Genomic DNA, 27,625 nt, shown 5'->3' with positions numbered 1-27,625 from the left:
GTTACAAGGTGCAGCACTGTGGAGAGCTTCATGTATGAGAGAAAAAGTGCAGTTTATATTTGGTAGGTAATGAGTGCAATAACTGGCACAGAGTGGAGGCATCGGTGTAAGTGGCATAGGGTATAGGCATCGTTGTAGTGACTGGCACAGAGTGAAGGCATCGGTGTAAGTGGCATAGGGTATAGGCATCGTTGTAGTGACTGGCACAGAGTGGAGGCATCGGTGTAAGTGGCATAGGGTATAGGCATCGTTGTAGTGACTGGCACAGGGTGGGGGCATCAGTGTAGGGACTGACACAGGGTGGAGGCATCGGTGTTATGATTAGCACAGTGTGGAGGCATCAGTGAAGTGACTGGCACAGGGTAGGGGCATTGGTATAGCGACTAGCACAGGGTGGGGGCACTGGTGTAGTGACTGGAACAGCGTGTAGGTATCAGTGTAGCAAGTGGCACATGGTGGGGGCATTACTATAGTGACTGGCATAGTGTGGGGGAATTGGTGTAGTGACTGGCACAGGGGGGAGGCATCAGACTGGACGAAAAGACGAGCCTGGCTGCTGCTCTATTCTCACACCTGTGGTCTTGAATATTCCTGGTGGGGAGGGTGAGAATATGGACTGTAGCTAAAATCTGTCTTTGTAAAATCCTAAATCACAAGAATCCTACAAGAGGCCTTCCCAAGCCTGAAAGACAACTGATAATTCCCTAAGCTTTGCCAGGGGTCACTCAAGACTCAAATTTGGAATTAACCCAGAATCCTTTGTTGCTTTCTTCTTGTTTCTTTAAAAGGACTCTTAGAGCTCGAGTTCATTTCCAGCGGCACATATACACTGCATATTATGCGCATATTTGTTACGCACGTGATACGCAGAATTGAACCCCCATTGATTTGCATTGAGGGAAATTCAGACCTGCATATTTACGTATGTGAAAGAACGCAGCAAGGTCTATTTTTGCCTCTATTACAGACTAAAATATGCCATTAAATTCAATTGGTCACATAAATACACGATGCATGCGCACTCACTGTGTGTTTATGCTGGACATCAATCGGGTCTATGGCACTTTTATTGCGCACGTGAAACCGCTATGCTCCTGTGCAAAAAAAACATGCAACATGCACGGAATCCCCAGTGTTTCGGTCTATGAGTACAGCGTATATTCAGACTTCCTCCCATTATTCCTAGAATACAATGGAACTCACGAGTGTCACATATTCTAGTCGAATGTAGAGGCGATGACTTTAGAGTTCACAGATCCGCAGTCAGTCTGATGGTGAAGTGTCCATGTAATGGGTCATTAATGCAGGGGTTAGACTGAGTCCCTTTATTAATGAGGGGAACGTTCTTGTCAGATTCAATTCCCAAGATTTCCTCTCTCTGTCATTTTTATGATCTTTTGGGTTTAAGCTTGTAAATCAGACACACTGTGGTCGAATCCAATGTGTCCCCTCACAGGTGTATCCAAGGTGCATCAAACTTCTTCTGCATTGTGGTGTGGTCCAGTTATGTTGTGAGGGTATATGTATATATTGCCATATGTGGTTTATGCTTTTATACCTGTATGTAAGTTCTATTCAATGCTAAAATGAGAAAAACTTAATATGTAGCCTTAGGAATCATATCAGATATTCCAAAGCTTTGCATGGCTGAGAGAGATGTGTCCAGAAATTCAGAGATGATACAGAACCGGATAAAAAGGCCGCGTGCTTGGCTGTTTTCCCAGAAGCGCCGTATCAAGATAACGACTGTTTAACTCCGTATATAACTATCACTGCCTCAGCCGGAACTGCGGACATCACATATATGGTTATGCGGTGAATTTAAGCCAATGAGCCCATCACCCATTCCTAGTGATGAGACCAAAGGGTATAAGATCCCATGTAATCTGTAATAAAGTGCGCAGTTATGTCCCCGTGTGAGGAACTATACCAGACCTCCGTGTGTGGGGTCTCTTCTTTACTGCCGGCAGCGGGGCATTGGGGTGGGCCTGATTGGTGCTGTACGCAGAATTTCCCTGACAATGTATCCTTCCACGAGTATCTCCAGCTTCTTCTGTATAGTACTCTGGACCAGATATGTGTCCTCCATGAATGTTTCCAGCTTCTTCTGTATATTGGCCTGGTCCAGATATGTGTCCTCTCATGAATGTTTCCAGCATCTTCTGTATAACGATCTGGTCCAGATATGTGTCCTCTCATAAGTGTTTCCAGCTTCTTCTGTATAGTGACCTGGTCCAGATATGTGTCCTCTCATGAATGTTTCCAGCTTCATCTGTATAGTGGCATGGTCCAGATATGTGTCCTCTCATGAATGTTTCTAGCTTCTTCTTATGGTGTCCTGGGCCAGATATATGTCCTCTCATGAATGTTTCCAGCTTCTTCTTATTGCATCATGGTCCAGATATGTGTCCTCTCATGAATGTTTCTAGCTTCTTCTTAAGGTGTCCTGGGCCAGATATGTGTCCTCTCATGAATGTTTCCAGCTTCTTTTTATTGTATCATGGTCCAGATATGTGTCCTCTCATGAATGTTTCCAGCTTCATCTGTATAGTGGCCTGCTCCAGATATGTGTCCTCTCATGAATGTTTCCAGCTTCATCTGTATAGTGGCCTGCTCCAGATATGTGTCCTCTCATGAATGTTTCCAGCTTCTTTCATGCGTGTTTCCAGCTTTTTCTGTATAGTAGTCTGGTCCAGATATGTGTCCTCTCATGAATGTTTCCAGCTTCTTCTGTATAGTGATCTGGCCCAGATATATGTCCTCTCATGAATGTTTCCAGCTTCTCCTTATTGTATCTTGGCCCAGATATGTGTCATCTCATGAATGTTTCCAGCTTCTTCTGTATATTGGCCTGGTCCAGATATGTGTCCTCTCATAAGTGTTTCCAGCTTCTTCTGTATAGTGACCTGGTCCAGATATATGTCCTCTCATGAATGTTTCCAGCTTCATCTGTATAGTGGCATGGTCCAGATATGTGTCCTCTCATGAATGTTTCCAGCTTCTTCTTATAGTGTCCTGGTCCAGATATGTGTCCTCTCATGAATGTTTCCAGCTTCTTCTTATTGTATCATGGTCCAGATATGTGTCCTCTCATGAATGTTTCCAGCTTCATCTGTATAGTGGCCTGGTCCAGATATGTGTCCTCTCATGAATGTTTCCAGCTTCATCTGTATAGTGGCCTGGTCCAGATATGTGTCCTCTCATGAATGTTTCCGGCTTCTTCTTATGGTGTCCTAGGTCAGATATGTGTCCTCTCATGAATGTTTCCAGCTTCTTTCTGTATAGTGCTCTGGCCCAGATATATGTCCTCTCATGAATGTTTCCAGCTTCTTCTTATTGTATCATGGTCCAGATATGTGTCCGCTCATGAATGTTTCCAGCTTCATCTGTATAGTGGCCTGGTCTAGATATGTGTCCGCTCATGAATGTTTCCAGCTTCTTTCATGCATGTTTCCAGCTTTTTCTGTATAGTGGTCTGGTCCAGATATGTGTCCTCTCATGAATGTTTCCAGCTTCTTCTGTATAGTGATCTGGCCCAGATATATGTCGTCCTCTCATGAATGTTTCCAGCTTCTCCTTATTGTATCTTGGCCCAGATATGTGTCATCTCATGAATGTTTCCAGCTTCTTCTGTATAGTGCTCTGGCCCAGATATATGTCGTCCTCTCATGAATGTTTCCAGCTTCTTCTGTATATTGGCCTGGTCCAGATATGTGTCCTATCATGAATGTTTCTAGTTTCTTCTGTATAGGGGCCTGGTCCAGATATGTGTCCTCTCATAAGTGTTTCCAGCTTCTTCTGTATAGTGGCATGGTCCAGATATGTGTCCTCTCATGAATGTTTCCAGCTTCTTCTTATAGTGGCATGGTCCAGATATGTGTCCTCTCATGAATGTTTCTAGCTTCTTCTTATGGTGTCCTGGGCCAGATATGTGTCCTCTCATGAATGTTTCCAGCTTCTTCTTATTGTATCATGGTCCAGATATGTGTCCTCTCATGAATGTTTCCAGCTTCTTCTGTATAGTGCTCTGGCCCAGATATATGTCCTTTCATGAATGTTTCCAGCTTCTCCTTATTGTATCTTGGCCCAGATATGTGTCATCTCATGAATGTTTCCAGCTTCTTCTGTATATTGGCCTGGTCCAGATATGTGTCCTATCATGAATGTTTCTAGTTTCTTCTGTATAGGGGCCTGGTCCACATATGTGTCCTCTCATGAATGTTTCCGGCTTCTTTCATGCATGTTTGCAGCTTCTTCTGTATAGTGGTCTGGTCCAGATATGTGTCCTCTCATGAACGTTTCCAGCTTCCTCTGTATATTGGCCTGGTCCAGATATGTGTCCTGTCATAAATGTTTCCAGCTTCTTATTGTATCCTGGTCCAGATATATGTCCTCTCGTGAATGTTTCCAGCTTCTTTTTATGGTGTCTGTGTGGTTTCATCCTGGATTGTAGTTTCCGCTTAATCCCCCTAATATAGATTCCCTCGTTGGGGCACCTTGTACACCATACTATGTGTACCACATTGGAGGACTCACAGAAGGCATCAGTGATTCTATACTCCTGCTGTATGTTAGGTATGTGGACGGTGTAACTGGGTAGGATGTTGGTGTTGGTCCAGCATTTTATGGTATTACAGAGGAAAGTGCCCGCCTGTCATGGTGATGAGAGGGACTTCTTAGGAGGAGGTTCCTTGGGTCTCTTGGCTGCAGGAGAGGAGAACCTCTTACCGTATGCTGTAACCCCTTAAAGGGAACCTGTCAACTAACATGGTGTTGTTACGTAAGGTGACAGGGAGCCAGGTGTTGCAATTTTATCCTCACCCACTTCCTTGTTCCTATGATGTCACTTGCTGAAGATCGCTAGGTGCCTATCTGTTGCCATGGCAGCCAGTGGCCTTCTGGAGCTTCACAGGGCTGCCATGGCTAATCACCTATCAAGACATGCCTCTGGCATGATAGACTGCCTGTCAGAAAGCAGTACAATGTAATACTATGTTGTTACATTATACTCTATGAGTTCAAGTCCCCTGTAGGGACTAAAAGAAAATGTGAAAATGAGTAAAAAAAAGTGGTATTAATTATTAGAAAGAATAAAAAGAAATAACAGTTAAACCCCCCCTTTGCCTTTATCCTCATTTAGAATAAAAAAAAACCCAAAACATATTTGGCATCACTGCATCCATAAAAGTCTGATCTATCACAGTAATGCATTATTCATTCTGCACGGTGAACGACATCAGAAACAAAATAAATACCCAATCGCAGAATTACGCTTTTTTTGGTCACCCTGTCTCCAAGAAAAAATGTAATAAGAAGAAAGCAAAAAGTTGTATGTGCTCCAATAGAAAGTACAGAACGTCCAACATAAAACAAGCTCTCAAATCACCCCATCGATGGAAAGATGTCAAATCTATGGTAATCAGAAGATGGCGGCAGAAAATCATTTAATCTTCTTAATGGTACAACAAAAGGAGGAAAAAAGCTATAAATTTGGTGTCCTCGTTATCGTACTGACCCACAGAATACAGCTATCATGTAAACTTTGCTGCAGTGTGAGTGCTGTAAAAGCACGACTTACCTAACAATGGGGAAATTGCAATGTTACACTTCACTCCACTGTTTAAAGTCCCGCAAACTTGTCCCGCAAAATAAAATAATGATGGCAAGAGAAAAGTAAAACATTTTTTTTTAAGTGAGGAGAAGAAAACAAAAAAAACAAAAAGAGGCGGCGTCATTAAGGGGTTATACATGCTCACAAACGTTATTAGTCTACATGGATGGGGCGGCAGGACTCTGGCTCTCTGGCTGCAGAAGCCATGGTAGGGGGGGGGGGACTATAAGCACCAAAGGACTACAAAAAGGATCATCGGAAGTCATGACTCGTGCAGGAGCTTGTCAGAAGACTCGGTAACTGACCAGTCCTTGGTCATCAACATATGTTCCAAAGTACTTTCTATGACAGAGATTGATGTTCTCTCTAGAGGTCTGTCGTTGTATCCAGTACCCACGGTTAACCAGTTCCAGACTGATTTAGATTCCAGGAGACTGGTTAGGAATTTAAGATTAAAAAAGTATTTCTCCAGGTCTAATGATGTTGGCACAGGTGATGTTGCGCAATCCAACTCTCATTAGGGTTTTACCTTGAGGGTGGTTGGATTGCTCAACAGTAGTAACTTTATGCCTCCAACTACAGATTAGGTCATTGATACCTTTGAGATGTTAGTGCGAAATTACTTACAAAAACTGAGAACACAGAATGGCTCTATTAAGAATAAGAATAATCTGACCAAAAGTGAATGTGAGTCACTTAAGAAATTGAGTGAGGACGCTTCGATGATGATTAGAGTGGCGGATAAGGGGAGAGCAGTGGTTGTGCTGGACACAGAGAAGTATAATGATGAGGTTCTCCGCCAACTCAATGACGGCAAAGTTTATGAACTGTTACAGCACAACCCTACCTCCCATTATCAGACAGGCCTGAAACTGCTCTTGGACGATGCTGTTGAGCAGAGGGTGATTGATGGTCAACTAAGGGATTTTGGGTTTTCTTAATTTCCTAGGTTACCTATTTTTTATATCCTTCTAAAGGTCCAAAAATGCCTTAAAAATCCAACGGATCACCCGATCGTGTCTGGCAGGGAAGCCCTGTTTAATAACTCTTCCAGGTTCTTATATGTCATCTTACATAAAAATTTCTGTATGAGTCTAGATCATACATTCGGGACACGTCCGATTTCCTATTAAAAATCAAAAATTTGTCTGTAAAAGCTGATGCTATATTGAGATCATTTGACGTGACTTCATTATATACAAATATCAATCAAACTAGAGGTCTGGAGGCAGTGAGAAAACATTTGATGGATTCAACTTTCTTTGATAAATGTATGGAATTTGTATTGTTCCTATTGGAGGAGGTTTTAATGAAAAATGTCTCTCTCTTTGGTGGTAAGATATACCACCAGAAAGAGGAGACCGTCATGGGACGAATGTGGATCCCACGCACGCGAAACTATATATGGAGTATATTGAAGAAGCCTTCAGATACACCTCCCCAGCCTAGACCTTGGTCCAGGTCTGGTGGAGGTATATTGATATTTTTTTCATCTGGCGTGGCACGGAGATGCTTTCCATATGGTGCTTAACAATATATACCCTGAGCTTAAAATTTAGGCTCACATGTTCTGTGACACAAGTGAAATTTCTAGATGTGTTAATCTCGATTCTTTGACTACTGATTTGCTTATTAAACCTACCAATCGGAATAACCTGTTGTGCTATAACAGCTTTCACCCGCCTAAGATGATGGGATCACTCCCATGGAGTCAGCTCCTCAGAGTCAGACGAATAGTCGATGATCAGCACATTGACTACCACCTGAGGCAAATGTGCCAAAAATTTTTGGAGAGGGTTTACCCTTAGGAGCTGTTGATAAATTCAAGGGTGAAGGCCCGTGCATGTGAACGTGAGCCTCTACTGTGGGGTGCATGGGGCAAGAAAACTCAATTCCCTTTATAACCATCTCTGGTTTGCTGAGTGGCAGAATTGCCCAAATCGTTCACAGACACTGTCCCATGCTCTCTAAATGTCATCTCAAAGTAGGCAAATTTGGACTTCCGCCCATGATGGCATGCCGCAGGGGTAGAAACCTAAAGGATCGGTTGGTTCGGACGTCTTCTATGCCAGGTAGTCACTCGGCAACTTACACTGGCTCGTAGTAAGAAAGGGAATTTTCCCTGTCTTGGGTGTGCCAGTTGTAATATCTTGCTAAAGGGCTCTCATTTTTCACATCCAAGAACTGGTAAAATATACAACAAAAAGGGCAGATTCACGTTTGTCCACATATGTAATCCATCTCACTAGTTGTCCCTGCGGATATCTCTATGTGGGTGAGACCAACACTGAAGTCAAATCTAGAATCTCCAAACATCAAAGTACTGTAAGAACGGGTTGCTTGGATGTCCCGGTGACAAAACATTTTAATGAAGCTGACCATTCAGTTAGCCAACTTCGTTATGGAATAACAGATCATGTACCTGTGGATCCAAGAGGGGGCATAGAAAGAAAAAAACCTAAATTCCTTGAGTTAAAATGGATCTTTGAACTAGATACCTTGCATCCGAAAGGCTTGCATCTTGAATCTTATGAGTTAGCTTACCTTTGAAGGATGATCCTTTCCAAACTGCTGTTTGTTTTTATATGATGTTTTATGGAATGACTTTTATATATAAAAAACTTTTAACATATTTTTTATGTTTTTCTGCAGGTGGATGCAGATGTGCTGCTCTGGTGTGAACTCCCACTCTTGATACCGGCTGCCTTTACCAATTGGAATATATTGGGTATGGATGTCTACTATCCTCTGCATTTTCTGCGCAGATTAAAAGTTTTGTTTTTTTTCTAAATATTTTTTGGAAAAAAGTTTTTCTTGATGATATGTATGCTGTACTAAAATAAATTAATTTCTGTAAACATTGTGCAATGCATAGTGCATAGGTGTTGCATTTATAGCCCCGTATGACAGAGGTTCAGTCCCTGTGTGTCTTTTTATACCGCCTGGAGTTCAGAGTGATATCGCGAGTTGCAGATGATCTCACATCTGCACAAATACGACTGAGATCTGTGGATGGGAGTGTTACACCAGATGACACTCCGCAGCACTCACCTGCTGCACCTGAACTATTGGGGGTGGCTGTGTATTGTAGGTTTCTATTGGGGGTTGGTTGTTATATATGTTGTGGATCTGAATGTCCTGTCGAATGGTCGAGACGTCGCTTATGTATTGGAGTCAATAAAGCTTGGACTTTAATATGGAAGCTGCCTGAAGAGTAAAGATTCCCTTCTGCTGCATTACCATTTTGTTTTCTACATTGTACGGTTAGGGTGGCCACCCTATTTTTTCTGTCAGGCCGCTGCTGGTATTTTTTTTACCGGCCCTGTTACAGGCCGGTATTTTCAGAGCCTGCACTGCCCTTTAGCGCCGGTTAACTTTTCTCCGGCAGGGGGAAACACAGACCTGCAGAGCCAACAGTTTCCAGGGCCTCCGATGATGTAATGTCATGTGATACCCTGTGGGGGAGGATTCAGGGATTACTTGACCAGGGGGGTAAGTAAATGTAGGACTCTGCAGCTGTGTGTGTGTGTGTGTGTGTGAAGATGAATGTAGTGGAGCTGTGTGTGTGTCAGGATGAATGTAGTGGAGCTGTGTGTGTGTTGGAGCTGTGGGGTTCTGAATGGATGGAGTTGTGTGATGTGTGTGGGGGTCAGAATGGATGTAGTGGAGCTGTCTGTGTGATGTGTGCAATCCACATGCCTGCTGAAAAACACAAAACTTGCTCCTCTCCCCTGAAAATACCTCAGGAAGCGGACACTTGGGCTTAGGAATAGAAGGGGCAGTAGAAACATGCACTAACTCCCACTGCTCCTGGGCCACCATACGACCGGACAGGTCTTGGATCACGACCACTAAACCCTGCAACTGACTTGCGAGGGTACTCATGGCCTCCATTGGAGAGCAATTTTAAGGGCCAGTTATTATGTCACGGTATACTACCCTTGATACGCCAGCCCGGGTGCCCTAGATCTCACCCACAACCCCTGTCCCTGCCTGCTTGCCTCCACTCCTGGCTAACCCCAGGCGGGCAACTGGGCGACGGTCCCTACTCTCACTAGGGACCGAAAAAGGACGCTGGCATACCTGGATGGAAAGGGTAGAATACTGCCAGAACAGGCAGATGTAAATAACCAACACAAACAATACTAAGTGGAACTGAGGCAGATGGAAAAACATGACGGATAATAGCAAAGTATAGCAGACAGGCTGACAGAAGCAGGAGCCCAACAGAGGCAGACTAGCTAGCACACTGAGGGAAACCAATAACTGGAAGTGATTGCCAGTCTCTGCCCGACCTTTAAACAAAAGCCTCCGCCCATGGGCGGAGAGAGGGAGACAGCCAACTCCCAACAGAACATAATAAAAGGGAGCTTGTGCATGGCAGCTGCGCTCACAGGCGCCGGGCACCACCATCACCACGCCACCCACGCCGGCTGGGCACCTGCGCCCCTGGCAGCCGGACAACAAGCCGGGGGAACGCGCCCCGACCGCCAGACCCCGCCAGCCCAGAAGGACAAGCAACCACCGCATGGTAACATTTACCGTACAATCCTCTCCTGACCCCTGAAGGGTAGCATAAAGCCCCATTTACACCATATTTTTGCATCGTTTTCCAAAGGCACTGCTTTTTCAAGATTACAGAAAAAAGGTCTTAAACACTTTGTCACATATCGGCAATAGCAAATCGCATGACTGTCATGAAGCTGGCGTTTTCAGCATGCAATGTGTGCACGACCTCAAGGGGGCGATCTACTTTCACTCTCTCAGTTTTGTACTTGAAGCACTATGGAGCATAAATCGCACCCAAACACGGCCCAACCCGCTGTCAGGACTGGCGGTATTATAAGGCAGGTCAGATGCCTTGATTCTGGTAACATACGGGTGGACACAGACACTCGCTGCACTCCCACCGCCAAAAGTTGACACTTTCTAGTATTACCGGTTCTACAAACCTACAAGGACTAGAGATGAGCGAACGTACTCGGATAGGCACTACTCGTCCGAGTAATGTGCCTTATCCGAGTATCGCTGTACTCGTCTTGAAAGATTCGGGGAGCGCCGCTGCTGACAGGTGAGTTGCGGCGGGGAGCAGGGGAGAGCGGGCGGGAGAGAAGGAGAGAAAGATCTTACCTCCGTTCCTCCCGGCTCTCCCCCGCAGCTCCCCGCTCCGCGGCGCTCCCCGAATCTTTCAAGACGAGTACAGCGATACTCGGATAAAGCACATTACTCGGACGAGTAGTGCCTATCCGAGTACGTTTGCTCATCTCTAACAAGGACTGAACTTGTTCCAGACGTATTCCAGGACTTTCCAGGCTTCTAACCTGGTACCACAGCGGCCTCCGTAAGGCATTACGAGTGCTTCAGTCCCATGACCCCCTGTCCTGACTTAAAGACTTCTCATGTAATAGCCATGGTTAGAGGCTCCTCTCTTCCTGTCCTGACCCTTGTGTCTCAGCTTTATGAATATTCATGAGCTGGGCGGGCAGTCAGGGGGCGGCACAGCTGTCAGCTGTTGAGTACACCTAGTTCTGTCAGAAAATAAAAACACATAAAAAAAAATAGAAAATGTTTCTTTCTCTGGTTTAAATTAATAGCAAAAAGTACGATACCATCCCTTTAAGGCCCCCCCCCCCCCGAATGAAGTATGCCTGAGCATTTAGTCTCTCTAATGCTAAAGAGTTCTGAGAGCTCTCCTGGTTTTAACCTGTGCCTGTTCCCTTCAGCTGTCCCTCTCCTCAGCCTGCTTACTCTGCTGCCTGCCCTTACACAAGATTAACACCTGTCCTGCCCTGAGCTCTGTATCTTGACCATCTCCTCTGTCTACTCTTCTGGTACGTTACGATAACCCTGGCCGTTACCTCATGGCACGTCCTACTATCCATTTCACATATGAGAAATTGGACCTGCCAATGATACCAATGAGCCGCATCTGTGTAAATCAGGTGCAACTCACACCCAAGCCCACTGTGCGGGATTCCTATCACTTACCCTTCATCTTAAGGCCCTTTTACACGCAACAATTATCGTTCAACATTCATTTAAATGGCCAAAAGTGAGCAATAATTGTTACATGTAAACGCGGGCAGCCGTGCAGCATTGGTTCACTTGTCTTTCAGAGCTGGTTTTTAGCTGGCATAAAATCCATCGTTAAGCCACTGAGAATTTGTTCCATTTAAATGCAGTTCCTTCAGTCTTTTCAACGACTTCAGGATGGTTTCTTGCTTTGCATACACAATGAGTGCAGCCTTTACTCAATGCCCAGGAGAGAACAATGTACTCATTGTGTATGCAAGGGAGAAAGACAATGGAATCTGCTGGCCAAAATATACACTGATTGTGTCCCTCCATATCCAACATTATCCCGTCATGAATGGACGACGACTCTGGTGAGAGTATACTTTTAATTTATGATGTAGTGCAGTGTTCCCCAACTCCAGTCCTCAGGGACCGCCAACAGGCCATGTTTTCAGGATTCCCTCAGTGTTACACAGGTGATGTAATTATTGTCGCTGCCTCACACATTGCCACAGGTGTTCTCTATAGGAGATCCTGAAAACATGACCTGTTGGTGGTCCCCGAGGACTGGAGTTGGGGACCCCTGATGTAGTGCATTAACTGCTTCACACGTGTTTCTTCAGAAAGGGTCATAAAAATCTTCATCCTGCAAGAAACAAAATCTCACGTGGCTACAGTCATCTATATATATAAAATTGAATGTATGTCTGTCTGTCTGCGTGTCTGTCTGTCTGTCTGTGTCTGTCTGTGTGTTTGTCCTTTATGCATTACTACACCATTCATCCGATCGCCATGAAACTTTGGGAAGTTGCTGAGTACACTCCTGGGAAGATTATAGGCATAGTACAACTATCCTATGATAAATGGCGCGCGAGCGAGCGTCGTCGACAGTTACCCCCCCCCCCCCCCCCACCTAGATCGTTCGATTTCCATCATTGCCAATAATTCTCTCACTTTCCGGTGTCATAGAAACTTGAAATTTGGCACGAGCATTGATTATGCCATAAATAGGAAAAGTTAATGGGTCCCAACTCGATTATTCAATTCTATGCGCAAAAGAATTAGCGTCCAAATTTTACGTACGGAATTCTCTCACTTCCTGATGTCATCTATATATATAAATGAATGTATGTCTGTCTGTCATTCCTTTTTGCGCTACTACACCATTCATCCAATCGCCATGAAACTTTGGGAAGTTGTTGAGTACACTCCTGGGAAGATTACTGGCATAGTACATCTATCCTACGAGCGTCGTCGACAGTTATGCCCCCCAGACAAAGATCGTTTGATTTCCATCTCAAGCACGAAAGCAAAAGGCATTACGAGCAACGGGAGGCGTGTTCAACTACAAAATGATGCATCCGCCGAACGTATCACAAGACAATTGCTGGATAGTGAGAATGCTGAGGTAAAATAAAAGCTGCGCTGTGATTGGCTGCTATTTCTTATACTGCTGAGGTAAAATAAAAGCTGCGCTGTGATTGGTTGTTATATATTATACTGCTGAGGTAAAATCAAAGCTGCGCTGTGATTGGTTGTTATATATTATACTGCTGAGGTAACATGAAAGCTGTGCTGTGATTGGTTGTTATATATTATACTGAGGTAACATGAAAGCTGTGCTGTGATTGGTTGTTATATATTATACTGAGGTAACATGAAAGCTGTGCTGTGATTGGTTGTTATATATTATACTGAGGTAACATGAAAGCTGTGCTGTGATTGGTTGTTATATATTATACTGAGGTAACATGAAAGCTGCGCTGTGATTGGTTGTTATATATTATACTGAGGTAACATGAAAGCTGCGCTGTGATTGGTTGTTATATATTATACTGCTGAGGTAACATGAAAGCTGCGCTGTGATTGGTTGTTATATATTGTACTGAGGTAACATGAAAGCTGCGCTGTGATTGGTTGTTATATATTATACTGAGGTAACATGAAAGCTGCGCTGTGATTGGTTGTTATATATTATACTGAGGTAATATGAAAGCTGCGCTGTGATTGGTTGTTATATATTATACTGAGGTAACATGAAAGATGTGCTGTGATTGGTTGTTATATGTTATACTGCTGAGGTAACATGAAAGCTGCGCTGTGATTGGTTGTTATATATTGTACTGAGGTAACATGAAAGCTGTGCTGTGATTGGTTGTTATATATTATACTGAGGTAACATGAAAGCTGTGCTGTGATTGGTTGTTATATATTGTACTGAGGTAACATGAAAGCTGGGCTGTGATTGGTTGTTATATATTATACTGAGGTAACATGAAAGCTGTGCTGTGATTGGTTGTTATATATTATACTGCTGAGGTAACATGAAAGCTGTGCTGTGATTGGTTGTTATATATTATACTGAGGTAACATGAAAGCTGTGCTTCGATTGGTTGTTATATATTATACTGCTGAGGTAACATGAAAGCTGTGCTGTGATTGGTTGTCATCTAGATATATAAAAACGAATGAATGTATGTCTGTCTGTCTTCGCAGCAACGCGTGGCGGGTAAGCTAGTGAAAAATAAAGTAGCGATATACTGGTTATAGACGTGAAAATCAGCAACATCATTAAGGGGTTAATATGAAGAAAGGACCCCAATTATACGCCAACGACATTTACTTCAGGCATCACTACAGTCCTGCCTAGAAGCTGTCAGGCAGATACAAACTGTGGCTCTCGGTTTGCTCTTCAGTGTTTCTAGCTCTGTTGGGGCTTATTCACACGGGCGACAATCTGGCATGAGTTATGTGCAAATCTTTAAAAATGGACCTGATCACATGACCAATTGTTCCCCTTCCATCGATGCTGCGAGGCTTAGAGTCGCAGCATGTTCTATCTTTGGGTGTCCCAGCTCATTGTTTACAGACATTGTATGCAGCGGGATCTACATACAAGTGCGATGCAAGCCTTCCCATTGAAATCAACGGGAGGCACCTGAGATCCTCTGACAGGTGTGAAACATTCACCTGAGGAGCGAAATTTCACAGGAGTGATGGTGATCACCTTGCATCAGCGTAAAAAATTACACGTTGGCAAGCACAATATTGCGCCGCGTTTCTCAGTTTATTGCGCTCGCCCGTGAGAATGTAACTTCAGGCAGATTCTTCTATAGTTACTAAAGTACAATTCTAAGTATTTCATAGGTTCTTACACTTTTATTGACAAACACACAAGGTTTCTTCAAAGACTCCATATTTACAGCGTTGACCCTTCAAGGCTTCTGCACTTCGCTCTGATATGCTGAATATCAGCTTCTGGGCCAAATCCTGACTGATGAAAACCCATTCTTCCTCGTCAGCGCTTGGAGTTTATCACAATTTCCGTGTTTTGTTTGTCCTAACTTTTGGAGGATTGTCCACAAGTTCTCAGAGGAATTGAGATCTGGGAGTTTCTTGGCCATGGACCCAGAATGTCACCAAGACACTTCATCACCGCCTGTCTGTCTGCTGTCTCTAACACCATGTCCTCTCTCTGCCCAAAACTAAACCTCTCTACAACTGACCTGTTGGTATTTCCACCCTCCACTAACCGACCTCCTCCTGACATCTCCATCTCAGTGTGTGGCACCATAACTCCCAGCATGCCCGCTGCCTTGGGGTCATATCCGACTCTGATCAATCATTTACCCCCTACATCCAATCTCTGGCCCGAACATGTCAGCTGCACCTCAAGAACATCGCAGGAATCCGCTCTTCTCTTACAGTGGACACACTATAAACGCTCACTGTCGCCCTCATCCACTCCCGGCTCGATTATTACAACTCGTTGCTGATCGGTCCCCCCGCACCAGACTCTACCCTCTCCAATCCATCCTGAATGCGGCAGCCAGGCTCATCTTCCTGTCCAGCCGCTACTCGGACGCCTCTGCCCTGTGCCGGTCACTGCCAGGCTGCCCGTTACATACAGAATTCAATTTAAACTTGCTACCTTCATCCACAAAGCGCTCCACAGCGCAGCGCCCCCTATATTGTATCCCTCATCCACAGTGCAGCACCCCCTATATTGTATCCCTCATCCACAGCGCAGCGCCCCCTATATTGTATCCCTCATCCACAGCGCAGCGCCCCCTATATTGTATCCCTCATCCACAGCGCAGCGCCCCCCTATATTGTATCCCTCATCCACAGCGCAGCGCCCCCCTACATTGTATCCCTCATCCACAGTGCAGCGCCCCCTATATTGTATCCCTCATCTACAGCGCAGCGACCCCTATATTGTATCCCTCATCCACAGTGCAGCGCCCCCCTATATTGTATCCCTCATCCACAGTGCAGCGCCCCCTATATTGTATCCCTCATCCACAGCGCAGCGCCCCCTATATTGTATCCCTCATCCACAGTGCAGCGCCCCCCTATATTGTATCCCTCATCCACAGCGCAGCGCCCCCCTATATTGTATCCCTCATCCACAGCGCAGCGCCCCCTATATTGTATCCCTCATCCACAGTGCAGCGCCCCCTATATTGTATCCCTCATCCACAAAGTCCTCCACAGTGCAGCGCCCCCTATATTGTATCCCCCATCCACAGCGCAGTGCCCCCTATATTGTATCCCTCATCCACAGCGCAGCGCCCCCTATATTGTATCCCTCATCCACAGCGCAGCGCCCCCTATATTGTATCCCTCATCCACAGCACCGCGCCCCCCTATATTGTATCCCTCATCCACAGTGCAGCGCCCCCTATATTGTATCCCTCATCCACAGCGCAGCGCCCTCTATATTGTATCCCCCATCCACAGCGCAGTGCCCCCTATATTGTATCCCTCATCCACAAAGCCCTCCACAGCGCAGCGCCCCCCTATATCGCCTCCCTCATCTCAATCCATCACCCAGCCCGGGCTCTCCGCTCTGCTAACGAAACCAGACTGAGCGCCCCTCTAATTCGAACTTCTCATTCCCGCCTCCAAGACTTCTCCAGAGCAGCACCGATCCTCTGGAACGCACTACCAAAGGCTACCCGAGCAATCCAGGACTCGCAGAACTTCAGGCGTGCTCTAAAAACGCACCTCTTCAGGGAGGCATACCGCATTCCCTAAACACACCCCTCTGTACCCCCCTGATAACATGCTCCCTGACCTACTGACTGCAATCCTTACCAGCCACCATCAACTGCCCCCTGCAGTCATCCCGATTCCACCACTATACGGCCTGACCATTGTCTGTGTATAGCATCCCTTACTCTCCACCTCGCCACACTGTGCACATCTCCACCCCACCATACCGTGCACATCTCCACCCCGCCATCCCGTGCACATCTCCAGCCCACCATACCGTGCACATCACCACCTCGCCATACCGTGCCCATCTCCAGCCCACCATACCGGGCACATCTCCACCCCGCCATACCGTGCACATCTCCACCCCCCCATACCGTGCCCATCTCCAGCCCACCATACCGGGCACATCTCCACCCCGCCATACCGCGCACATCTCCACCCCCCCATACCGTGCACATCTCCAGCCCGCCATACCGCGCACATCTCCAGCCCGCCATACCGCGCACATCTCCACCTCCCCATACCATGCACATCTCCAGCCCCTTTACCTTCTGTATCCCCCCATTACTTGTAGTATGTAAGCTCGTTGGAGCCGGACCCTCACCCCTATTGTCTCCATCAGCTGATTACTATGTAACCGTGGTTCTGTAATGTTTGTACTTTTGTCTTTCTGTATTCCCCCCGTCTATGTAAGCGCTGCAGGATATGTTGGCGCTATACAAGTAAAGATTATTATTATCACTTTGGCCATGTGACATGGTGTTCCATCATGCTTAAAAAAGCAGTGCTCATCATCACATTGCTCCCAGATGATTTGGGGACGTTGCTCCTGGAGGAGGTTTAGATCCCTTTCTCTATTCATGTTAGTGTTCTTAGGCTGTGAGTGAACCCACGCTCTCAGAGGTCCCATACATAGTGGTCCCAGAATGCTTTACTGTGCAGTGCTCCCCTTTTCTTTTCTTGACAATCTTCCAGGCTCATTCATAGGCTAAGAACACTAATGATAGAGAGATCTAGTCCCTTTAAGGAGGCCTGATGTCTTTAAGATCTCAGTAAAGGCTATACTGATCTTTTATAAGCATTGAATTAATTGTAACAGAACAGAATTCTGAGAAAACCTTGGACGGACGTTATCGACTCAAAATCCCAGGATGTGGGTAATACTGATGCTCATAATACCAGATGGTGCGATATGCTGGCCAAATCTAAAGCATTGTTGCACATAGACTATGGGAAGATTACATTTATGCCACAATATATCCATTTATGGAATGTGATCATGTAACATTCCTCCTCCTTATAAAACCTATTAAAGGTGGAATGGTTCTTTAGAGCTGTCTCTTATTGAAAACAGAATGCTGTCCCAGTCTGGTTATACTTTAAGGTGTGGTCGTATATCATTCTTATTGTAATTCTACCTGGTTTGGTGAATTTCTAACACGAACATGAATAAAGATAGAGATCTAAACCCCCTCCAGGAGCAACTTCTCCCAACCACCCATGAGCAACCTCTCCCAACCACCCATGAGCAACCTCTCCCAACCACCCATGAGCAACCTCTCCCAACCACCCATGAGCAACCTCTCCCAACCACCCATGAGCAACCTCTCCCAACCACCCATGAGCAACCTCTCCCAACCACCCATGAGCAACCTCTCCCAACCACCCATGAGCAATCTCTCCCAACCACCCATGAGCAATCTCTCCCAACCACCCATGAGCAACCTCTCCCAACCATCCATGAGCAACCTCTCCCAACCACCCATGAGCAACCTCTCCCAACCACCCATGAGCAATCTCTCCCAACCACCCATGAGCAACCTCTCCCAACCACCCATGAGCAATCTCTCCCAACCACCCATGAGCAATCTCTCCCAACCACCCAAGAGCAACCTCTCCCAACCATCCATGAGCAACCTCTCCCAACCACCCATGAGCAACCTCTCCCAAGCACTAAGGAGCAATCTCTCCCAAGCACCATACCTCAAGGCAAAAGTGAGAAGTAAGTGGCTCAGTGAACAAAACATTGACATTTTGCAGAGGTTTGAAAAAAAATAAGGGTCAACAGGATAAATATTGCCTAAACTTGAGTGTAAAAATTGATGACATGCTTCAAATTGTAGATTAGTAACCATCTAAACATCTGACTGACAGAGATAAAAACTATAAGCAGAAAACTGTGTGAAAACTAAAATTTGAGTCAGTCTCAAAACTTTTGGCCAGGACTGTAGTGAGGTCTGAAAAAAAATGTATAATTCGGATTCCTTTTGTACATTTTAACCCCTTAATGATGTTGCTGATTTTACAATATATTTGCATTTTATTTTGGTATAAATGTAGTTCTGGTAGCTTTTGTTTTTTGCCGGATGAATATTTTTTAAGACTCATTCTGAAGGAACATGTGAGAGAAGTTACAGCCTGAGAGCACTGCCATAAATAAAGAACAGGAGCTAAACATCCTCCAAGAGCAACTTGGTAATGAACAATGCTTTTTACAACATAATGGAGCCCCATGGGACAAGGCAAAAGTAACAATTAGGTGGTTTAGTGAAAAAAACATTGACATTTTGGGTCCATGGCCAGGAAACTTCCCAGATCTCAATCCCATTGAAAACTTGTGGTCAATTCTCAAAAGGTGAGGGCAAACAAAAACACAGAAATTCTGATGGACTCCAAGCACTGATTAGTAGGAATGCGTTGCTATCAGTCAGGGTTTGGCCCAAAAGTGCATCTTCGGCATGTCAGGGAGAAAGGTCAACACTGTAAAAATGGAGTCTTTACCTAAAGTTGATGGATTTGTCAATGAAAGGTTAAAAACGTATGAAATGCTTCTAATTTTACTTTAGTAACTGTAGAAACATCTGACTAAAAGAGCTAACAACACTAAAGAGCAAACTGCGTGCAAACCAACATTTGTGTTATTTTCAAAAATATTGGCAAGGACTGTTCAATAAAGAAGCTCATGGCACTATGACTCCAAAAAATGATGATGGTGGTAAGATATAATGATTGTATTATATGAGCAGTAAAACCAGCAGCACAAACGCGCTTCGAGGAAAGGCCTCATCTTCAGTAATTGCTGGGCATGATATGAAGGACAGCTACTATGAGTATTTACAAACAATGGTGTGGACATTGCCCTGGAATATAGGGATATGCAAAGCCTATGTAAAGGCTAATAATGAAAAATATGTAGGGTCTTAACCGATGCCCAGCGGAGGTCCCACGTGGGAAACACTCCACTAGCACCAATTGTCCTGGGATGCTCCAAAATTAGTGGTGAACCTTTGGAGTCCGTCTGTATCCTGTACGTCCAGGAGAGCCGCTGGAGAAATATAGGCCAACTCCTCATAGAGTGGCATAATAACGAGTATGCCAAAACAAAAAAAGATCCTCCGCGCTCCTTAAACCAGGCATCACAAGGTATCACAAGGTATCACAAGGCATCACAAGGCATCACAAGGCATCACAAGGTATCACAAGGTATCACAAGGCATCACAAGGCATCACAAGGCATCACAAGGTATCACAAGGTATCACAAGGCATCACAAGGCATCACAAGGCATCACAAGGCATCACAAGGCATCACAAGGTATCACGAGGCATCACAAGGCATCACAAGGCATCACAAGGTATCACAAGGCATCACAAGGCATCACAAGGCATCACAAGGCATCACAAGGCATCACAAGGCATCACAAGGTATCACAAGGCATCACAAGATATCACAAGGCATCACAAGGCATCACGAGGTATCACAAGGCATCACAAGGCATCACAAGGCATCACAAGGCATCACGAGGCATCACGAGGCATCACGAGGTATCACAAGGCATCACAAGGCATCACAAGGTATCACGAGGCATCACGAGGCATCACGAGGTATCACGAGGCATCACAAGGCATCACAAGGCATCACAAGGTATCACAAGGTATCACAAGGCATCACAAGGCATCACAAGGCATCACAAGGCATCACAAGGTATCACAAGGCATCACAAGGCATCACAAGGTATCACAAGGCATCACAAGGCATCACAAGGTATCACAAGGCATCACAAGGTATCACAAGGCATCACAAGGCATCACGAGGTATCACAAGGCATCACAAGGTATCACAAGGCATCACAAGGCATCACAAGGTATCACAAGGCATCACAAGGCATCACAAGGCATCACAAGGTATCACAAGGCATCACAAGGCATCACAAGGCATCACAAGGCATCACAAGGCATCACAAGGCATCACAAGGTATCACAAGGTATCACAAGGCATCACAAGGCATCACAAGGCATCACAAGGCATCACAAGGTATCACAAGGCATCACAAGGCATCACGAGGTATCACGAGGCATCACAAGGCATCACAAGGCATCACAAGGTATCACAAGGCATCACAAGGCATCACAAGGCATCACAAGGCATCACAAGGCATCACAAGGTATCACAAGGCATCACAAGGCATCACAAGGCATCACAAGGTATCACAAGGCATCACAAGGTATCACAAGGCATCACAAGGCATCACGAGGTATCACAAGGCATCACAAGGCATCACAAGGTATCACAAGGCATCACAAGGCATCACAAGGCATCACAAGGTATCACGAGGCATCACGAGGTATCACGAGGCATCACGAGGCATCACAAGGCATCACAAGGCATCACAAGGTATCACAAGGCATCACAAGGCATCACAAGGCATCACAAGGTATCACAAGGTATCACAAGGCATCACAAGGCATCACAAGGCATCACAAGGCATCACAAGGCATCACAAGGCATCACAAGGCATCACAAGGTATCACAAGGCATCACAAGGCATCACAAGGCATCACAAGGTATCACAAGGTATCACAAGGCATCACAAGGCATCACAAGGCATCACAAGGCATCACAAGGTATCACAAGGTATCACAAGGCATCACAAGGCAACCACCGATAATGGCAATTCTTACTTTTTTCCAACAAACAAAACAGATAGAATTCCATGGATGCAACGCGTTTCGACACTATAAGGGGGCTTTATCAAGCATAACAATAATATTTACATAGTATGAGTAACACTGTGGGAACCTCTGACAGATGCCAAACCATCAGATACAACACAATTATAAGTAACAGGGACAGTTTACGTCTCCTACAGTTCCAATAAACTATTCTGAATAATTCTATGAAGACAGATGATAAAAACTAATATAATATAAAAATCATCAAAGGTGGAAAAGTACCTAATAAATAACATCTGGAACAATACACTGGTTTTATCATCTGATTATTTTTTTATCCTCTGTCTTCATAGAATTCTGATCCTATTTGAGTAGTTAATATGTCTGTCGGTCCGATGTTTAGATGGTTACTAATGTACAATGTGAAGCATTCCATCAATTGTTACACTTTTATTGAGTTCAGGCAATGTTCAGCCTGTTGACTCTTATTTTTTTTAAACTTCTCCAAAATGTCAAGGTTTTCATTGTTATTTCTATTTAGAATGTTATTCTATTTGATGGTTAATTAAGACGCCTTTCTTTCCATCAAGTAACAATTCATTTATAGTAGATGAGTTATCTATGTATTTTATGTAAAGAACATAGATATCATTTCTCTGAATGTGTTATGATCGCTGGTCATATCTATAATATGAAGATATGTAATTGGTAATAATACTTGGATTACTATCTATTAATACTTGGATTTTAGCGGCATGAAAAATGTACGATATTAAGACTATGCGATAGGAGATATCCTTAGATTTGAGGATTGCAACAAGCATTAGTCTGTGTTAGATTAGATATAGAACAGTATGTATTTATTTATCTCAGTGGAGATCTAGAGATAGATAGATAGATAAATAGATAGGAGATAGGTAGATAGATAAATAGAAGATAGATAGATAGGGGATAGATAGATAGATAGGAGGAGATAGGAGATAGATAGATAGGAGGAGATAGATAGGAGATAGATAGATAGATGGATAGGAGATGGATAGGAGAGAGATAGATAGATAGGAGAGAGATAGATAGATAGATAGATAGATAGATAGATAGATAGATAGATAGATAGATAGATAGATAGATAGGAGATAGATAGATAGGAGATAGATAGGAGATAGATAGATAGGAGGAGATAGATAGGAGATAGATAGATAGATGGATAGGAGATGGATAGGAGAGAGATAGATAGATAGGAGAGAGATAGATAGATAGATAGATAGATAGATAGATAGATAGATAGATAGATAGATAGATAGATAGGAGATAGATAGGAGATAGATAGATAGAAAGATAGATAGATAAATAGATAGGAGATAGGTAGATAGATAAATAGGAGATAGATAGATAGGGGATAGATAGATAGATAGGTAGATAGATATGAGATAGATAGGAGATAGATAGATAGGAGATAGATAGATAGATAGATATGAGATGGATATGAGATAGATAGATATGAGATAGATAGATAGATAGATAGATAGAAGATAGATAGATAGATAGGAGATAGATAGATAGATAGATAGATAGGAGATAGATAGATAGATAGATAGATAGATAGGAGATAGGTAGATAGATATGAGATAGATAGGAGATAGGTAGATAGATAAATAGGAGATAGATAGATAGGGGATAGATAGATAGATAGATAGATAGATAGATAGATAGATAGATAGATAGGAGATAGATAGATAGATAGATAGGAGATAGATAGATAGATAGATAGATATGAGATAGATAGATAGGAGATGGATAGATAGATAGATAGATAGATAGATAGATAGATAGATAGATAGATAGGAGATAGATAGATAGGAGATGGATATGAGATAGATAGATATGAGATAGATAGATAGATAGATAGATAGATAGATAGGAGATAGATAGATAGGAGATAGATAGATAGGAGATAGATAGATAGATAGATAGATAGATAGATAGGAGATAGGTAGATAGATATGAGATAGATAGGAGATAGATAGATAGATATGAGATAGATAGGAGATAGATAGATAGATAGATAGGAGATAGATAGGAGATAGATAGGCGATAGATAGATAGATAGATAGGAGATAGATAGATAGGAAATAGATAGATAGATAGATAGATAGATAGATAGGAGATAGATAGGAGATAGATAGATAGATAGATAGGAGATAGATAGAAGATAGATAGATAGATAGGAGATAGATAGATAGATAGATAGATAGATAGATATGAGATGGATATGAGATAGATAGATATGAGATAGATAGATAGATAGATAGATAGATAGATAGATAGATAGATAGATAGATAGATAGATAGATAGATAGATAGGAGATAGATAGGAGATAGATAGATAGATAGATAGGAGATAGATAGATAGATAGATAGATAGATAGATAGGAGATAGATAGATAGATAGATAGATAGATAGGAGATAGATAGGAGATAGATAGATAGATAGATAGATAGATAGGAGATAGATAGATAGATAGGAGATAGATAGGAGATAGATAGATAGATAGATAGGAGATAGATAGATAGATAGATAGATAGATAGATAGATAGATAGATAGATAGATAGATAGGAGATAGATAGGAGATAGATAGGAGATAGATAGGAGATAGATATGAGATAGATATGAAATAGATATGAGATAGATAGGAGATAGATATGAGATAGATAAATAGATAGGAGATAGATATGAGATAGATAGATAGATAGGAGATAGATAGATAGATAGATAGATAGATAGATAGATAGATAGATAGATAGATAGATAGGAGATAGATAGGAGATAGATAGATAGATAGATAGGAGATAGATAAAAGATAGATAGATAGATAGATAGATAGGAGATAGATAGATAGGAGATAGATAGGAGATAGATAGATAGATAGATAGGAGATAGATAGATAGATAGGAGATAGATAGATAGATAGATAGATAGATAGATAGATAGATAGATAGATAGATAGGAGATAGATAGATAGGAGATAGATAGATAGATGGATAGGAGATGGATAGGAGAGAGATAGATAGATAGGAGAGAGATAGATAGATAGGAGATAGATATAAAAGATAGGAGATGGATAGATAGATAGATAGATAGATAGATAAATAGATAGGAGATAGATAGATAGATAGATAGATAGATAGATAGATAGATAGGTAGATAGATATGAGATAGATAGGAGATAGATAGATAGATAGATAGATAGATAGATAGATAGATAGATAGATAGATAGATAGATAGATAGGAGATAGATAGGAGATAGATAGATAGATAGATAAATAGATAGGAGATAGGTAGATAGATAAATAGGAGATAGATAGATAGGGGATAGATAGATAGATAGATAGATAGATAGATAGATAGATAGATAGATAGATAGGAGATAGATAGATAGATAGGAGATAGATAGATAGATAGATAGATAGGTAGATAGATATGAGATAGATAGGAGATAGATAGATAGGAGATAGATAGAAGATAGATAGATAGATAGATAGGAGATAGATAGATAGATAGGAGATAGATAGATATGAGATGGATATGAGATAGATAGATAGATAGATAGATAGATAGATAGATAGATAGATAGATAGATAGATAGGAGATAGATAGATAGGAGATAGATAGATAGGAGATAGATAGATAGATAGGAGATAGGTAGATAGATATGAGATAGATAGGCGATAGATAGATAGATAGATAGATAGGAGATAGATAGATAGGAAATAGATAGATAGATAGATAGATAGGAGATAGAAAGGAGATAGATAGATAGATAGATAGGAGATAGATAGAAGATAGATAGATAGATAGATAGATAGATAGATAGATAGATAGGAGATAGATAGATAGATAGATAGATAGATAGATAGATAGATAGATAGATATGAGATGGATATGAGATAGATAGATATGAGATAGATAGATAGATAGGAGATAGATAGATAGATAGATAGATAGATAGATAGGAGATAGATAGATAGATAGATAGATAGATAGGAGATAGATAGGAGATAGATAGATAGATAGATAGATAGATAGGAGATAGATAGATAGATAGATAGATAGGAGATAGATAGATAGGAGATAGATAGGAGATAGATAGATAGGAGATAGATAGATAGGAGATAGATAGGAGATAGATAGATAGATAGGAGATAGATAGATAGATAGATAGATAGATAGGAGATAGATAGGAGATAGATAGGAGATAGATAGATAGGAGATAGATAGGAGATAGATAGGAGATAGATAGGAGATAGATATGAGATAGATATGAAATAGATATGAGATAGATAGGAGATAGATATGAGATAGATAAATAGATAGGAGATAGATATGAGATAGATAGATAGATAGGAGATAGATAGATAGATAGATAGATAGGAGATAGATAGGAGATAGATAGATAGATAGGAGATAGATAGAAGATAGATAGATAGATAGATAGATAGGAGATAGATAGATAGGAGATAGATAGGAGATAGATAGATAGATAGATAGATAGGAGATAGATAGATAGATAGATAGGAGATAGATAGATAGATAGGAGATAGATAGATAGGAGATAGATAGATAGATGGATAGGAGATGGATAGGAGAGAGATAGATAGATAGGAGAGAGATAGATAGATAGGAGATAGATAGAAAGATAGGAGATGGATAGAGAGATAGATAGATAGATAGATAAATAGATAGGAGATAGATAGATAGATAGATAGATAGATAGATAGATAGATAGATAGATAGGTAGATAGATATGAGATAGATAGGAGATAGATAGATAGATAGGAGATAGATAGGAGATAGATAGATAGATAGATAGATAAATAGATAGGAGATAGGTAGATAGATAAATAGGAGATAGATAGATAGGGGATAGATAGATAGATAGATAGGAGATAGATAGATAGATAGGAGATAGATAGATAGATAGATAGATAGATAGATAGATAGATAGATAGATAGATAGGTAGATAGATATGAGATAGATAGGAGATAGATAGATAGGAGATAGATAGAAGATAGATAGATAGATAGATAGATAGATAGATAGATAGATAGGAGATAGATAGATAGATAGATAGGAGATAGATAGATATGAGATGGATATGAGATAGATAGATATGAGATAGATAGATAGATAGATAGATAGGAGATAGATAGATAGGAGATAGATAGGAGATAGATAGATAGATAGGAGATAGGTAGATAGATATGAGATAGATAGGAGATAGATAGATAGATATGAGATAGATAGGAGATAGATAGATAGATAGATAGATAGATAGATAGATAGGAGATAGATAGGAGATAGATAGATAGATAGGAGATAGATAGATAGATAGATAGATAGATAGATAGATAGATAGATAGATAGATAGATAGATAGGAGATAGATAGGAGATAGATAGGAGATAGATAGGAGATAGATAGGAGATAGATATGAAATAGATATGAGATAGATAGGAGATAGATATGAGATTAATAGATAGATAGGAGATAGATATGAGATAGATAGATAGATAGGAGATAGATAGATAGATAGATAGATAGGAGATAGATAGGAGATAGATAGATAGGAGATAGATAGAAGATAGATAGATAGATAGATAGATAGATAGATAGATAGATAGATAGATAGATAGATAGGAGATAGAGAGATAGATAGGAGATAGATAGATAGATAGATAGATAGATAGGAGATAGATAGGAGATAGATATGAGATAGATAGGAGATAGATAGATAGATAGATAGATATGAGATACATAGATAGTTAGATAGATAGGAGATAGATAGATAGATAGATAGATAGGAGATAGATAGATAGAAGGATAGATAGATAGGAGATAGATAGATAGTTAGATAGGAGATGAGTAGATAGATATGAGATAGATAGATATGAGATAAATAGATAGGGGATAGATAGATAGATAGATAGATAGATAGATAGGAGATAGATAGATAGATATTTAGACAGATAGATAGGAGATAGATAGAT

General features: G+C 42.1%; 3 protein-coding genes across 5 annotated transcripts in view; 1 reads left to right on the top strand and 2 right to left on the bottom strand.

The window, feature by feature from the left end:
- Positions 1 to 27,625, top strand: part of LOC136617486 (zinc finger protein 84-like) — a 522,213-nt gene that overhangs the window by 42,361 nt on the left and 452,227 nt on the right. The window lies entirely within an intron of this gene.
- The window catches only part of LOC136618030 (gastrula zinc finger protein XlCGF66.1-like), a 461,032-nt gene that overhangs the window by 361,214 nt on the left and 72,193 nt on the right, over positions 1 to 27,625 (bottom strand). The gene's annotated exons all lie outside the window — the stretch shown is intronic.
- The window catches only part of LOC136617972 (zinc finger protein 300-like), a 94,406-nt gene that overhangs the window by 2,842 nt on the left and 63,939 nt on the right, over positions 1 to 27,625 (bottom strand). The window lies entirely within an intron of this gene.

The sequence above is a fragment of the Eleutherodactylus coqui genome, chromosome 1, assembly GCF_035609145.1.
Source record: "Eleutherodactylus coqui strain aEleCoq1 chromosome 1, aEleCoq1.hap1, whole genome shotgun sequence".
NCBI classification, from domain to species: domain Eukaryota; kingdom Metazoa; phylum Chordata; class Amphibia; order Anura; family Eleutherodactylidae; genus Eleutherodactylus; species Eleutherodactylus coqui.
This window is presented reverse-complemented; position numbering and strand designations above follow the sequence as displayed.